At 32.9% G+C, this 13163-nt stretch overlaps 1 long non-coding RNA gene across 1 annotated transcript; it reads right to left on the minus strand.

The window, feature by feature from the left end:
- Nucleotides 1-5421: 5421 nt before the first annotated feature.
- Nucleotides 5422-6147, minus strand: LOC133201855 (uncharacterized). The gene is made up of 3 exons (XR_009723161.1): nt 6079-6147; nt 5707-5920; nt 5422-5520 (listed from the first exon to the last, which is right to left on the minus strand). It is a non-coding gene; the product is annotated as an uncharacterized LOC133201855 (long non-coding RNA).
- Between the last annotated feature and the right edge of the window lie 7016 nt (nt 6148-13163).

Consider the following 13163-nt stretch of genomic DNA (forward strand, 5'->3'; position numbering starts at 1 on the left):
ACATCCCAAGATGCAACGTTTATGCAATTTTGATTTGATAGGGCTTGCAGTTACTTGGGAATAGATCTATCCAAATACTTCAAATTATTCACTCATCCAGAAAATTTAACTCAAATCTAGTAAGTCCGAGAGTGTTCAATCCTTGATGCATCATCAATGTAAATTTGGTTTACATAGGCCTTATAGTTTCTTGGTAATAAACCTGCACCCAAAACTTTAACCTGTTCACCCATCTGAAAATAAGATCCAGCATCCGAAGCCAGTCACTTACTGTGCATCCTTAGATGTATCAACCATGCGAGTTTGGTCAATATAGAGCATATAGTTACTTTGGCATGAACCTGCTCAAAAACTGTAACCTGTTCACTCATCCAGAAAATGTAGGTCAGATCCAACATCCAAAGCAAACCTGGTAGTGTTCATCCTTAGATGTATCATCCATGCAAGTTTGGTCAACATAGGTCTTAGAGTTAATTGGAAATGAGACCTGCACAAAAAACTTTAACCTGTTCACTCATCTGGAAAATGTAGTTCAGACCCAACATCCAAAGCAAGCCTGGTAGTGTGCATCCTTAGATGTATCATCCATTCAAGTTTGGTCAACATAGTTCTTATGGTTACTTGGAAATGAGACCTGTACCAAAAATTTTAACCTGTTTACTCATCCAGAAAATGTAGGTCAGATCCAGCATCCGAAGCAAACCTGGTACTGCGCATCCTTAGATGTATGATCATTTATTCAAGTTTGGTCAACATAGGGCTTACATTTACTTGGAAATGAGACTTGCACCAAAAAATTTAACCTGCACCAAAAACTTTAACCTGCTCCAAAAACATTATCTGGTCATTCCTTAGCTGAAATTGCAGTATATGATACATTGACTGGTACAATGAAACACACTAGAAGCATCTCTGATTAATGTAGACCTGGGACGCCAACGCCGACACCGAGGTCCATAAGCACATAAGCTCCCCTAACTTCGTTGAGGTGAGCTAAAAGTTGTTAGTACCCAAGGGAAAATCTTGTCACAAGGAATACACACATGAAATATGAAAGCACTGGCAACAGCTATTCACAACTTACGGCCTAGGTTAAAGTTTTCCAAAAATAGGTCAAATTCTAAGGTCAAGATCAAAATTTTTGGTGCCAACGGGAGGTCTTGCCACAAGGAATATACATGTGAAAAATGGAAGCCCTTGCACCATCTGTTCAAAGGTTATGGCCAAGGTTAAAGTTTGGTAAAATTTTGCAAAAGTGGGTCAAACTCCAAGGTCAAATATTTCGGTACCCAAAGAAAGTTCTTGTCACAAGAAATACAAATGTGAAATAAGAAAGTCAGCTCCAAGCAATCAAATGTTATGGGCACGATTAGTTTTTGCGGACAGCAAGGCATACAGACGGACGGACAGGGCAAAAACTATATGCCCCCGAATCTTCGATAACGGGGGGCATAATGGATGATTAACTGCATAGTTTTTAATTTTTCATTCAAAGTTTCACAATAATGGGATTTAATGAGACAAAAAGTTGTATAGATTAAGAATAATTACAGAAAGGTAGAATTTCGAACATCATAGAAAGTTTACAATTTCTTATTATTAGAAATTTCTTATTTACAACATTTACAACTAAAATGTGTCTAAAATATATACCAATCCAAGCATCCACTTTTTTGTTTATAACATCTGTCCTTAAATAGATTATATAGTAAGATTTAAGGACATTATAGAAATTGTATATCAGTTACAACCTCGCTATACATTAATTTTCATACATGCGTTTTGCATGTTTCGCGAATCTTTGTATGATTGAATAAGTCAGAGTCAAATTTTGTTTGGACTACTAGCAGTTAACTTCTGTTCCATTCCACCGTCCTGATATCTTAACGATCATGGTTTTAGCCGCACAGTTCTTTTCTACTGGTACATGTATGAGCATTGTACATGTTGTAGCTGAAAAAAAACAACAACAGGTATTCACACATCAATTTCACAAGAATATATGTTTATTTGCCATTTCCAAAAAAAATTGTCACTGAGTTGTAATATAAACGATTACAAAAAAATTTCACAATTAATTTAAACAATGTCTGAAATATAGAATAAAAGTTTACCTGATATTTCTTCTGGTACTCTTCTGAAATTCTTATGCTTGAAGTAAAGAATGTATCCAAAGACGAAAAAGACTAAAATTGTTATGGCTATAAAAGCTATAACAATATAGGAACAACCTTCAGATCTGTAAAGAATCAAAATATTGAATTGTACTTAACTGACTCGCGATCAATCCTCAGGAAGTAAATATAATGAAGCCTTTCTTTAAAAAATAACATTACTTTAATCTTAACATATAAAGTATAGAAATAATTCAAAGCATTGCTTTGTATAAAAAGAGATTCAAAATTGAATTGGTTGTTTTCAGCGATAAAAACCAAAATAAGCTAATTTGTTAATCATGTTGCTGGGAACTTGCATTAATTACTAATGTTTAATGATGTTACTGTCTCGATACTGTCTTCGTACCCTACTTTCGGGTTGCAAGACTCTAAGATTTATCTATGGACACTTCTTGATGGCCCAAATCCTCACAGCCAGGTAATAAATACTTGGCAAATATGATTTCAAAATGATAGTATTGTGACTTGTATATAGCTGTGACACACATTCTTCCCAAGTTGCTTCAGCTAACAAGGTTTATGTGTCATTTCAATATGATTAGGAAGCAATTTGATTAATTTCATAATGAAGTTACTTGCACCACTTTTTGTTGCAGAAAAATATTTTTCCCCCAAGAAAACACTAACAAGATTTAAAAATACTAAAGGTAAATCTATATGTTCTTATGTAAAACTTTCGACCCCCCATTGGGCCCCACCCTACCCCTGGGGGTCATCATTTGAACAAAATTGAATTTACACTACTTGAGGATGCTTTCTTATCAAAATGACTAAACATGATTTTCAGTTTTTGAGAAGAAGATATTTTCCTATATGTTCCCATGTAAAATTTTCGCCCCCCATTGTGGCCCGACCCTATCCCCGGGGTCATCATTTTAACAAACTTGAATCTACACTACCTGAGGATGCTTCAATATCAAAATGACTAATCATAGCTTTGCAATTCTTCAGAAGTAGATATTTTACTATATATTTCTATTTAAGACTTTGATCCTCCATAGTGGCCTCGATCCTACCCCCGGGGGTCATGATTTGAATAAATTTGAATCTACACTACCTGAGGATACTTCCATATAAATATGACCAACCAGGGCTTTGCTGTTCCTGAGAAGAAGATTTTTAAAGATTTTTCCTATATATTTCTATGTAAAACTTTGATTCTCCATTGTGGCCCCGCCCTACCCCCAGGGGTCATGATTTGAACAAACCTTAATCTACACTACCTGAGGATGCTTCCATGTAAATATGATTCATCATGGCTTTGCGGTTCTTGAGAAGAAGATTCTTACAGTTTTTCCTTTAATATTTCTAAGTAAAACTTTGATCCTCCATTGTGGCCCCGCCCTACCCCCGGGGGTCATGTTTGAACAAACTTGAATCTACACTACCTGAGGATGCTTCCATATAAATATGACTCATCATGGCTTTGCTGTTCTTGAGAAGACGATTTTTAAAGATTTTTCCTTTATATTTCTAAGTAAAACTTTGATCCTCCATTGTGGACCCGCCCTACCCCCAGGGGTCATGATTTGAACAAACTTGAATCTACACTACCTGAGGATGCTTCCAAATAAATATGACTCATCATGGCTTTGCTGTTCTTGAGAAGAAGATTTTTAAAGATTTTTCCTATATATTTCTATGTAAAACTTTGATCCTCCATTGTGGCCCCGCCCTACCCCCGGGGGTCATGATTTTAACAAACTTGAATCTACACTACCTGAGGATGCTTCCACATGAGTTTCATCTTTCCTGGCCCTCTGGTTCTTGAGAAGAAGATTTTTAAGGGATGCTATTAATGTTTCACTAATTCTTTATTATCTCCCCTTGATAGAGGGCGTGGGCCTTCATTTTGGGACAAATTTGAATCCCCTTCACCCAAGGATACATTGTGGCAAGTTTGGTTGAATTGGCCCAGTGGTTCTTGAGAAGAAGTCGAAAATGTTAAAAGTTTACAGACAGACAGACAGACAGACGCCGGACAAAAAGTGATCAGAAAAGCTCACTTGAGCCTTCAGCTCAGGTGAGCTAAAAAGTGTCATAATTTTAGATTGAGTATTAGTTTCTCCCGTTGCATCATCTATCAAGTTATAATGGTTTTACACCTCTTGTCTTGTAGGGTATAAATTGATAATGAATAGACTTTAGAATTTTAAGTAAAGCAAACTTGAATTAATATTGGTTTGCAAAACACTTTCTCCCGGCGATGTGTACAATAGTAATTAAGGTTAAATAATTCTGGCACTCACAGTATATTAAAAGATTTAATCATTCGAACAATATATCCGAATTTGCATAAACAACGTCATTGGATGGGTCGTACTGACCTACTTCTGAGTTAAAAGAAAAAAACAAAAAAACAAGTCCCCCATGAGGCGAAAGGAAGGACGGAGGCTCGGGTGGTGAAACAAATGTATAGCCAAAAAAAAAAAAAAATACATGTTAGTTTTTAACAGCGAAAAAAAAATCATTACATATATTTCGTTAGCCATAAATATGACATTCTAATTCATATATATTACTTCAGTCTTGCAATAAACCAGCAATGAATACCTTAAAGATTGAAAAGGTTGTGCTTCTTTGAGGATGGTACCATTTTCCTGCAAATGTATTGTTTCGTTGAATCTGGATAGAGAGAAATCCTTTTCATCCTCAGTAATGTTAACATTTGTGGTTGATTTTTTAGGAGCTTTCTTGATATTGTCAATGTCGTCACCCAGTCTTAACTTCTTGTAACATACAGACGAATCTATTTAACAAAGAATGAATTGCATCAGTTACCATGTAATTCTTAAACGGTATCAATTTTGATGCACCAGATGCGCATTTCAACAAATTATGTCTCATGCCAAAAAGTTGGAAATCCGAAATATTTAAATATAAAAACTTCGAAGAGCTGAAAAAAGAGGGGACATTGACTCTAGCTAAATATGTCGAAGGATCAGAGCTTAGCATGCGGGAGATAATCCTTAATTTTGAAATAAATTTCTAAAATTTTCCCACAACAATTAAATATATATCCGTATTTTAGCCGTGAGTGTATTTTTCCGCTTCATTTTTTGTTGTTGACAATTTCCTTTATTTGATAATTTCTATTAAAATAACTATATTGATATACATTATCAAACATCAAAAATCATTGATTATTTCTATTAACAATGTTAACAATGTTTGGGATTATATGCCTTCATACTGTACACTGACGTCAATCTTTCAAATGCATATAAAAACTAACATTTGTACATGTCCGTAGAATTATAAGCGAATGGACATGTTCCCAAGCAGCTTTTCTGTTTTTGTGGTTGAATTCCTCCTAAACCGACGTTGAATTCTGCACAGAATTCTATAAAGAATGCAAAATTAATTATAATGAGGGAAAAAATTAAGAAAAGTGCTTAAGAAAAAGAAATTGCAAAAAAAAAAAAAAAAACTTTTATTAACTATAATAAAAAATAACTTAACTGGAATATCTCTTTTCATTGGCCAATATAACATAGGGTAGTTTTACAAAAACTTCCCCCTTTCTTACCGCCGATTATCTTGATCGCTGGCGAACAGACTTCAACAAAGCCTGTTCCACGGTCATTGAGCACACATTGGTATTCTAACTGTTCGTCACAGGAATTGGAAAAATCTTTACAGTTCTTAATGGCTGCTCGTTTTATCATGTCTCCTTTTGTGGTAGGGCACATTGACACATTTCTAGCGGACTCTTGTATTCCTCTACATTTTTTGTCGGTTACCTTTCGGCAGAGAAAAGATAAATATATATATATATATATATATATATTCATAAAAGCAACATCAGATGGTACAGAAAGCTCTCAGAAGATATTTATTGTGACAATTTTTTTTTCTTTTTCTTTCTTCTTTTCTTTTTGCAAAAATTATATTAGCTTACTCCTGTAGCTGGTGATAATAGCAATGTAAACAGAAAGGCACTGTATAGTGTTTGCCAAACCACTGCTTTTATTTTCCCCCCTTTGAAGAAGCAATAAAAAAGTGACGCATCTGAAAGTATTATACAAAAGTCAGAAGTATGAAGACTATGTTTATATTATTAGTGCTTCATATCGGTCAAAATTGGAAATACTTACAGATTGGATAAAAATATGTCTCTTGCTCCATTTAATTATTTTTAGATTCAATTAATGGAGAGAAAAAAATTAAGTACTTTTTTTGCATATTCAATTTTTAAACAAATATTAGACATACCCGAGACAGTTTCTTTAGGTGTGTCATTTTTATTTGTAGCAGAATACATGCTATGATTCCCACATGTTTGATATGTTTGTTCAGGTTTACTGAGTAATGTTGTGGCATCTGGAGTGTATATCTCCCTGTAATTTTTTCTGGACTTCTCATAACCCATCGGTGCGTGACTTTTACAGGGTGTAGCTTTTTTTGTCTGACCTTTAATTTTGTCATTTCTTTCTTTAATGTCATGGCCTCTTCTTTCTTTTTCTCTCTGTTTTCTTCTGGGGGACCTGATAGTATTTTTCAATGTGAACCTCAAAACTTGTGCCTCCAGAAGAAAAGTAGTACTGTGGGAATCGAACTCAGTCAGATGAGGGCTATTTCCGCCGAAGATATGTGGCAAGCTTGTGTACTTTTCTAGACATAAAGTGCGTTTGAAGCTCCTATTTTTCCAGACAGAAACGGATAAATTTTTTGATAAAGCAAAAGTTTTGAATTCAAATTCCTGGTTTAACTGTGTATCATTGGCATTCTTTGCAGGTACTAGGGAAACACCAAAGTGCTTATATGTCATCAAAAGATTTCCCTCTAGGATAGACCTTTCTCTGAATTTCAATTTCTGTCTACGGCCCTGGCTATTGATGCAACAAATAATGCCAGTTTCTATTCTGGATTTCGTGAATGTATGGCAAACTAACCCTGAAAATATATCAAGATATACATCACATCTGTGAAAATATGCCACTTGATCTGCATGCATACATAACTCCTATTAATAATTGAATCATGTAGAAGGAAAGTATGCAAATATCCGTGACCCGAAGAAACTGAATAGCGAATAGCTAAATAACGTACATACAAGAAGTATAATTACAACTGTGTATCACCTGTGTGGCACCTGATCCCATTTCTGATGATTTAGAGGTCTGTGTTTGCTCTGTTCCGGATTATGTTCTTTCAATGTACTTTTGAACTTCATTAATGTTCGTTATCCCCATATTTCATCATATATTGTAAAAGACGATGTAATATTAGCTTTTCAACAAATCGTCAGTGAATATCTTTATATATAAAGTCAGTCAACATTTAAATTAACGATAGATTGTATTTGCTAACAAGGCCAACCATAGAATTTGTGAAATGTTGACTTTAAACGAGACTGTTGCTATCCTTGGTTTCATCAAACAATGCCAGTTACATGTAACAGGTCATAATTAAATACACGCATGTATATTAAGAAAATACACGAAGCAAAGTAGTTTGGTGTTATGGGTAGTAGTTTTATCGTATGATCATTTCATAGCACCTCATTCATTAAAATGCTTGTTCAGAACTACTCAAACATGAATAAGCATTCTTTTTCATAAAATATGTATGCTAAAAAACAAACCATATATTACTGTATACAAAAAATATATGTTAAAACCTTAAGAGAGGTGAAAAAACCTCTAATTGTTCTGTGAACAATCAGTCTACTAGTTTTACTTGAAACTGTGTCATGTTTTAATAGTAGGAACATTATTTTAATTTTAATCTTTACCATTACAGGTTAGAGGTGGCAAAAAGCAATAATCATGCTGCTGTCCTTGTATTTGGAAATCTGTTGTTTTCTTGTCAGGAATTTGGACTTGAACAAACAAAATTTCTTCTGTCCATTGCTTTAGGACTGAAATGAAGCATACAAAACATGTTCTAAATTGGTTTTAAGTGAAGTTTTTTTTTCTCAACATATTCACATCAAACATGTGGAACATTGAGATTATATTGCAGTATGTTACAAATACCATTTCCTTTAACATGTTTTGATTAAAAGTATTTAACTACTAACTATTTAAGCAGATTAAAAAATATCTTTGGATGGACAATCAAATTTGTGCAAATTCCCTTATCCCATGTAGTCAATGATATTATCAAGTCGTTGACATTTTTGAGGAAGGATACAACTAATATATCCTTTTACACCCATGTGATCGATGCAATTAATACAATGAAAATAATACCTTATGCTACATAATTATTATACTAAAAAGCATTTAAATTAAGATAATAGAAGTGCAATTTGTTTTGAAAAAAACTGGGAAGATATGTACGTACAATATATTGTATGTCGTCTTTGCCAATTCCTCTTTTGCAGAAAATAAATGGTACGACACTTGTAGAAATATACCAAATTGAGGTTTTGACATTTGGTCTGCAATTGTACTTGAATATCAAGGAAGCCAATCACCGTTCCACTTTGTATTTCAGCATCTATATATATATATAAAACATAAAGGAGTGAAAAACTACTAGTATATGTGATAAAACAAGCTGTTTCTTCCTACTCAGGATTAAACAGATGTACTATTGAAATAATAAATTCTGACACACAAAAGGCAATTTTGATGTATTTGGTAATCTTTTTATGTAAGTGTCTCATGAGTTATTATGTCAGAGCAAATTTTGTTTCAAAGATAGCAAATCGTTTTGTACATGTATTTTTATATTCACGGCCTTAAAAAAAGAGGGGGGGGGGGTGTTGGGTGCGATCACAATCCATTTAAATGAATATTTGAAACAAAATAAATTATTATTTATCACTGTATTTGTTAGATTGATCTCTCTTCGTTATCTTAACCTATTACGTTTAAAGCAATGCTGCTAGATTTCTTTCATGTGTAAATGATGAAGAAATTAAGAAGTGATAAATCTCATAAATCAGTTAACAAAATTAATATTTGAAAAATGACTCAGAATGCACCAGAACTCATCAAAATGGTGCCCATTTATACAAAAAATGTTCTCCCAAACACTCTCTGTAGCCCCATTTCCAGAAATCTGGTGAAATCTGGAAATTAAACACATTTTACCATTGAATGGTCCATATTTAAAAGACAATTCTTCCGTAGTCTGTGGTGAAAATCCCATGATCATGGAATCCGAAGTCTTGAAAAAAGTGGTTACTTGTTTTTTGATATGAGGAGTTCTATACCCTATCGCCAGCATATGTGTCCTTCTGTCCTCTAAAAAAAGTACACGTGTACATGAAACAAAATTGTATGCTAACGTTTTCTTTGAAATGAGCATTTGCTCTAATTGCTCAATATACAGCTATTATATTTTAAATAAATTTGATTAAACTTTGATAGATAATTTCTCTTTGTGGAAGAAAAAGCGTTTACATATTATCCTCCTCCTAAATCATCAGTAACAAAACTTGATTTAACTGAAAAGATCTTTAATTCTAAAAAAAAAATAGCATCAAAGCATCATCACAATTTCAACCCAAATGCCATCATTATGGTGAAATGGACTTGAATAAATTTAATTAATTAAAGGGATACAAAAATAAGTTTTTCCAATTTCATGGTCAGAGATATAAAACATTCTACTACAGGAAACTGTTTAAGGATTTTTGTGATTTGCTTTTCATTGCATGTATTGTCCCATGCACTGGGTCCTCAATACATGATAAACTCTTGAAATAGCAGACAGGGTACCCTTTGAAAAGAATTCGTTCTTTGCCGATTCCATTTTTTTTCGTGTGGCATCAAATATATTATACTTTGTGTTTGAAGATATACCTGGAATGATTGGGATGCAGTAAGGAGTAAATCCTTCTGATCTAGGAACAAGGAGCATGTTTGTTCTTCCTCCCTCAGAAAAACTGAAAGCTGTAAAAGAAGGTGCTGCGTTAGAAATACGTAGGAAATATAGGGAAAAGGTATAATTTTTGTGTATTTTTCCCCTTTATGAATAGAATTAAGTTTCAATACATTTCATTTTATTGAATTATTTCATTTTTTTTAATGCCGAATTTCATTTGTTATTTCATATAAATTATCATTTTATATTGGAAAAGATATAAAATATTATTTGCTCAAATCCCAACAGCTTTAAAGAAAGATAATTGTTTGAGAATCACAAAAAAGTAGAATCTACATGAACAGGTAAATATCATACATCAAACTTTACAGCATTACGAATTTATGAAATCAAGGTTGCATGAAACCAAAGGATTGTTAGCTGTTTTTATTCTACATGTACGTTAATTTAGACAATAAATTTTGTTTAAATTGATATTTTGAATTTATCCATTTAATTTTTTTCTGTAAAACATTAATATGCCTTCATTTTACACACAAAAAGGAAATTAATAATTGAATATTACGAGTACTTAATCTTGCTGGGCATAATAGTAAATTGGATAATTGACGACACATTTAAAAATTGTCCCATATTTGATGAAATGCGCTGATATTTTATATGTTTAATCTTACAGGTTCTACAGAAACATTATTAACAAATATTAGAATAGGAGCCTTAAAATAAAATATTTAGTAATACAATTCCCATTTTCAACTTTCTCCATCCTGGTTTTCTCAAAGGATGTCAATTATAATTTCATTAGGCAATAAAACGTTTTTTTTGCTTCTAAAATATGCATTATTTGCAAGGTAGGTGTACATTATCTCTTTTCAACCACTTTCATATCAGTTAGATTATCACAAACTTAGACATACCCTCTTCATCTGTTTCATCCTGGTTTCCACTATCATCCTATGAATATTGTAATACATTTTGGATTTACTTTTTCTCACGTTTTTATTGTGTTAGTCTAATAATGATATCAATAACAAGTCTTACCTATTATAAAGGTCATAGATGGATAATTGCAATCATTATTCCGATAAGGCATCAAAGTTGATTTACTGCTCTCTTTATTATTATATTCGTAATCGTAATACTAATATTTCAGGTATTTTTCATCAAATTCTTTTTGAATCTAGTACTTACATCTGTTTCTTTTGGCCATTGTGCTTGAATTGTAGAATCATCAAATTCACAAAAATCTAAATAAAATAGGTTTTTATAAATGTAAGAATATAAGTTTACAGACAGAACTTTGCAAGATAATAATGATTTTAGCTAATAATTTCTTAGATTCATAATTAAAATATATAATAATATAATATTGCATTATTATTAAAACACGACAGCCGTATGCAGATTGCAATAATTGTACTTAGTCCAGTATATCGTGCATAGTTTACAACGTGCAACTATGCATCTGAACAAAACTCTCTTGAAATGGTTGAACCTTTCTTCGAAAATAGCAATCAACTGACCTGAATCCGCACTACAAAGGTATTCTTCAATATCCATGGAAGTAATACTTTCATCTTCTTCAATAATACTTTCGTCTTCTTCATTATCATCAGTTTGAGTGCCCTAAAATAACGAACAACGTTAACAATCAAATACCGGATTGTAAATCCCGCGTCTCGATTGTAAAATCATTTGAAAATTAAACATTTTAAAACTAAAATTCAATGCAAAGATGAAACCATTTTTCACAATATTAACCTGTAACAGCTAAAATTTTTCAAAAAATATACTTTAAAAAAATTATAATGACTTTTTTAAATCTTCATTTTCCATTCTTTTTAGAATGAAACTTACTGCATTGCTTATCTGTACTTTTGGCGGAATCCAAATATCCCCGCCTGTAAAATAAACTATAGGTTTAGGTCCATTCTTTGGAATTCCGTAAATTGTGATTCTTTCAAATCTTTGGACAATCTTTCAAGCTTCCGAAATCAGGTTATTCATAAATTATTATCAAAGAATTCTTCTGCTAAGAATTTCTCAGTCTCTCCTAAAACGGTTGACAGAGAAATTTTAAACTTTATGTGGTATATTACCGTGTAATGATATGAGTCGATTATTTATATAATTTTGAATCTTATTTATTTTTGTAATGTTGTTGCAATGATAAAACGAAATTGAAAGTTCAAATTTATCAAAAGTCTAATTTCAAAAACGATTTAAAAAAAGAACTTGATTTTAACTAAGATTTAAAGTCTGATTCAGACATACCATTTTGACACTAAGTGACTCGGTCAAAAGAATTGATTGATTAGGTGTGAATACCATAGTACCTCAGAACCTGTTAATACTGTTACAATTACTTTGTTTAGATAATTATTTAGTTATTTCTTTCATGCCCATTCCATCAAAGATATTCACCTGCTTATCAATAAACTCTTAAATAATCTTACAAAACGCTATGTCCATTATACTTTCTTCAGGTTTGGAGGCCCGATGCTCTACCAGCCACATCGAACTCCTTTAAGAATCGACTCGTTCATATATTGTTGAAATTCATGTTGCTTGTTATTAACCATCATCTTTGTCTTTAATAAATTCGGACACCTGATTTTTACCAGTTCTTGCATTGTATATTGGAAGACCATAGGGAATGTGGCATGTTTCTCGTTTACAATTCATAACGACCCCCACAGTGCCGCTACTTTATTACCAGCCAACATTTCTTCTCCCCCCTAAGCTAAAACAATGGACATAGTCCAGAAATCAGTCTAACCAAGATATGTCTGGTTGTAACTGATGATAGAATCGGGACGTTCCCTCTTGTGTTGTACCGTTTACTATGCCAGCGACATATTCTGCCCATGAATTTAAATTCCCCATGCAAACATCAACAAGCCACTAGATGGACTTTTACTTTCGACCAGCATTTATGTCATCAATTTCCTTGGCCACGATTTAATTATTTGTACCTATAACAAAGCTTCTGCATACTTTTCTGCTTTGGAAAATATTGCCATAACCCAAAACCTGTCAATTTTTCACCAAAAAAAGTCTAATGTAAGGAAATTGAGTGACGCAAACAGAGTTTAACATTTTCTGGACCGAAAACTTTTTCTGGAGGAATTAGCACTCTACAACCTAGGACAGACTGCCTCCATAAATGTGTGGACATCACTCCATCCCTCCGACGTGAAATTT

The sequence above is a fragment of the Saccostrea echinata genome, unplaced genomic scaffold (assembly GCF_033153115.1).
Source record: "Saccostrea echinata isolate AGI-Se365-2 ecotype Australia unplaced genomic scaffold, CSIRO_AGI_Sech_v1 ptg000045l, whole genome shotgun sequence".
Taxonomy (NCBI): domain Eukaryota; kingdom Metazoa; phylum Mollusca; class Bivalvia; order Ostreida; family Ostreidae; genus Saccostrea; species Saccostrea echinata.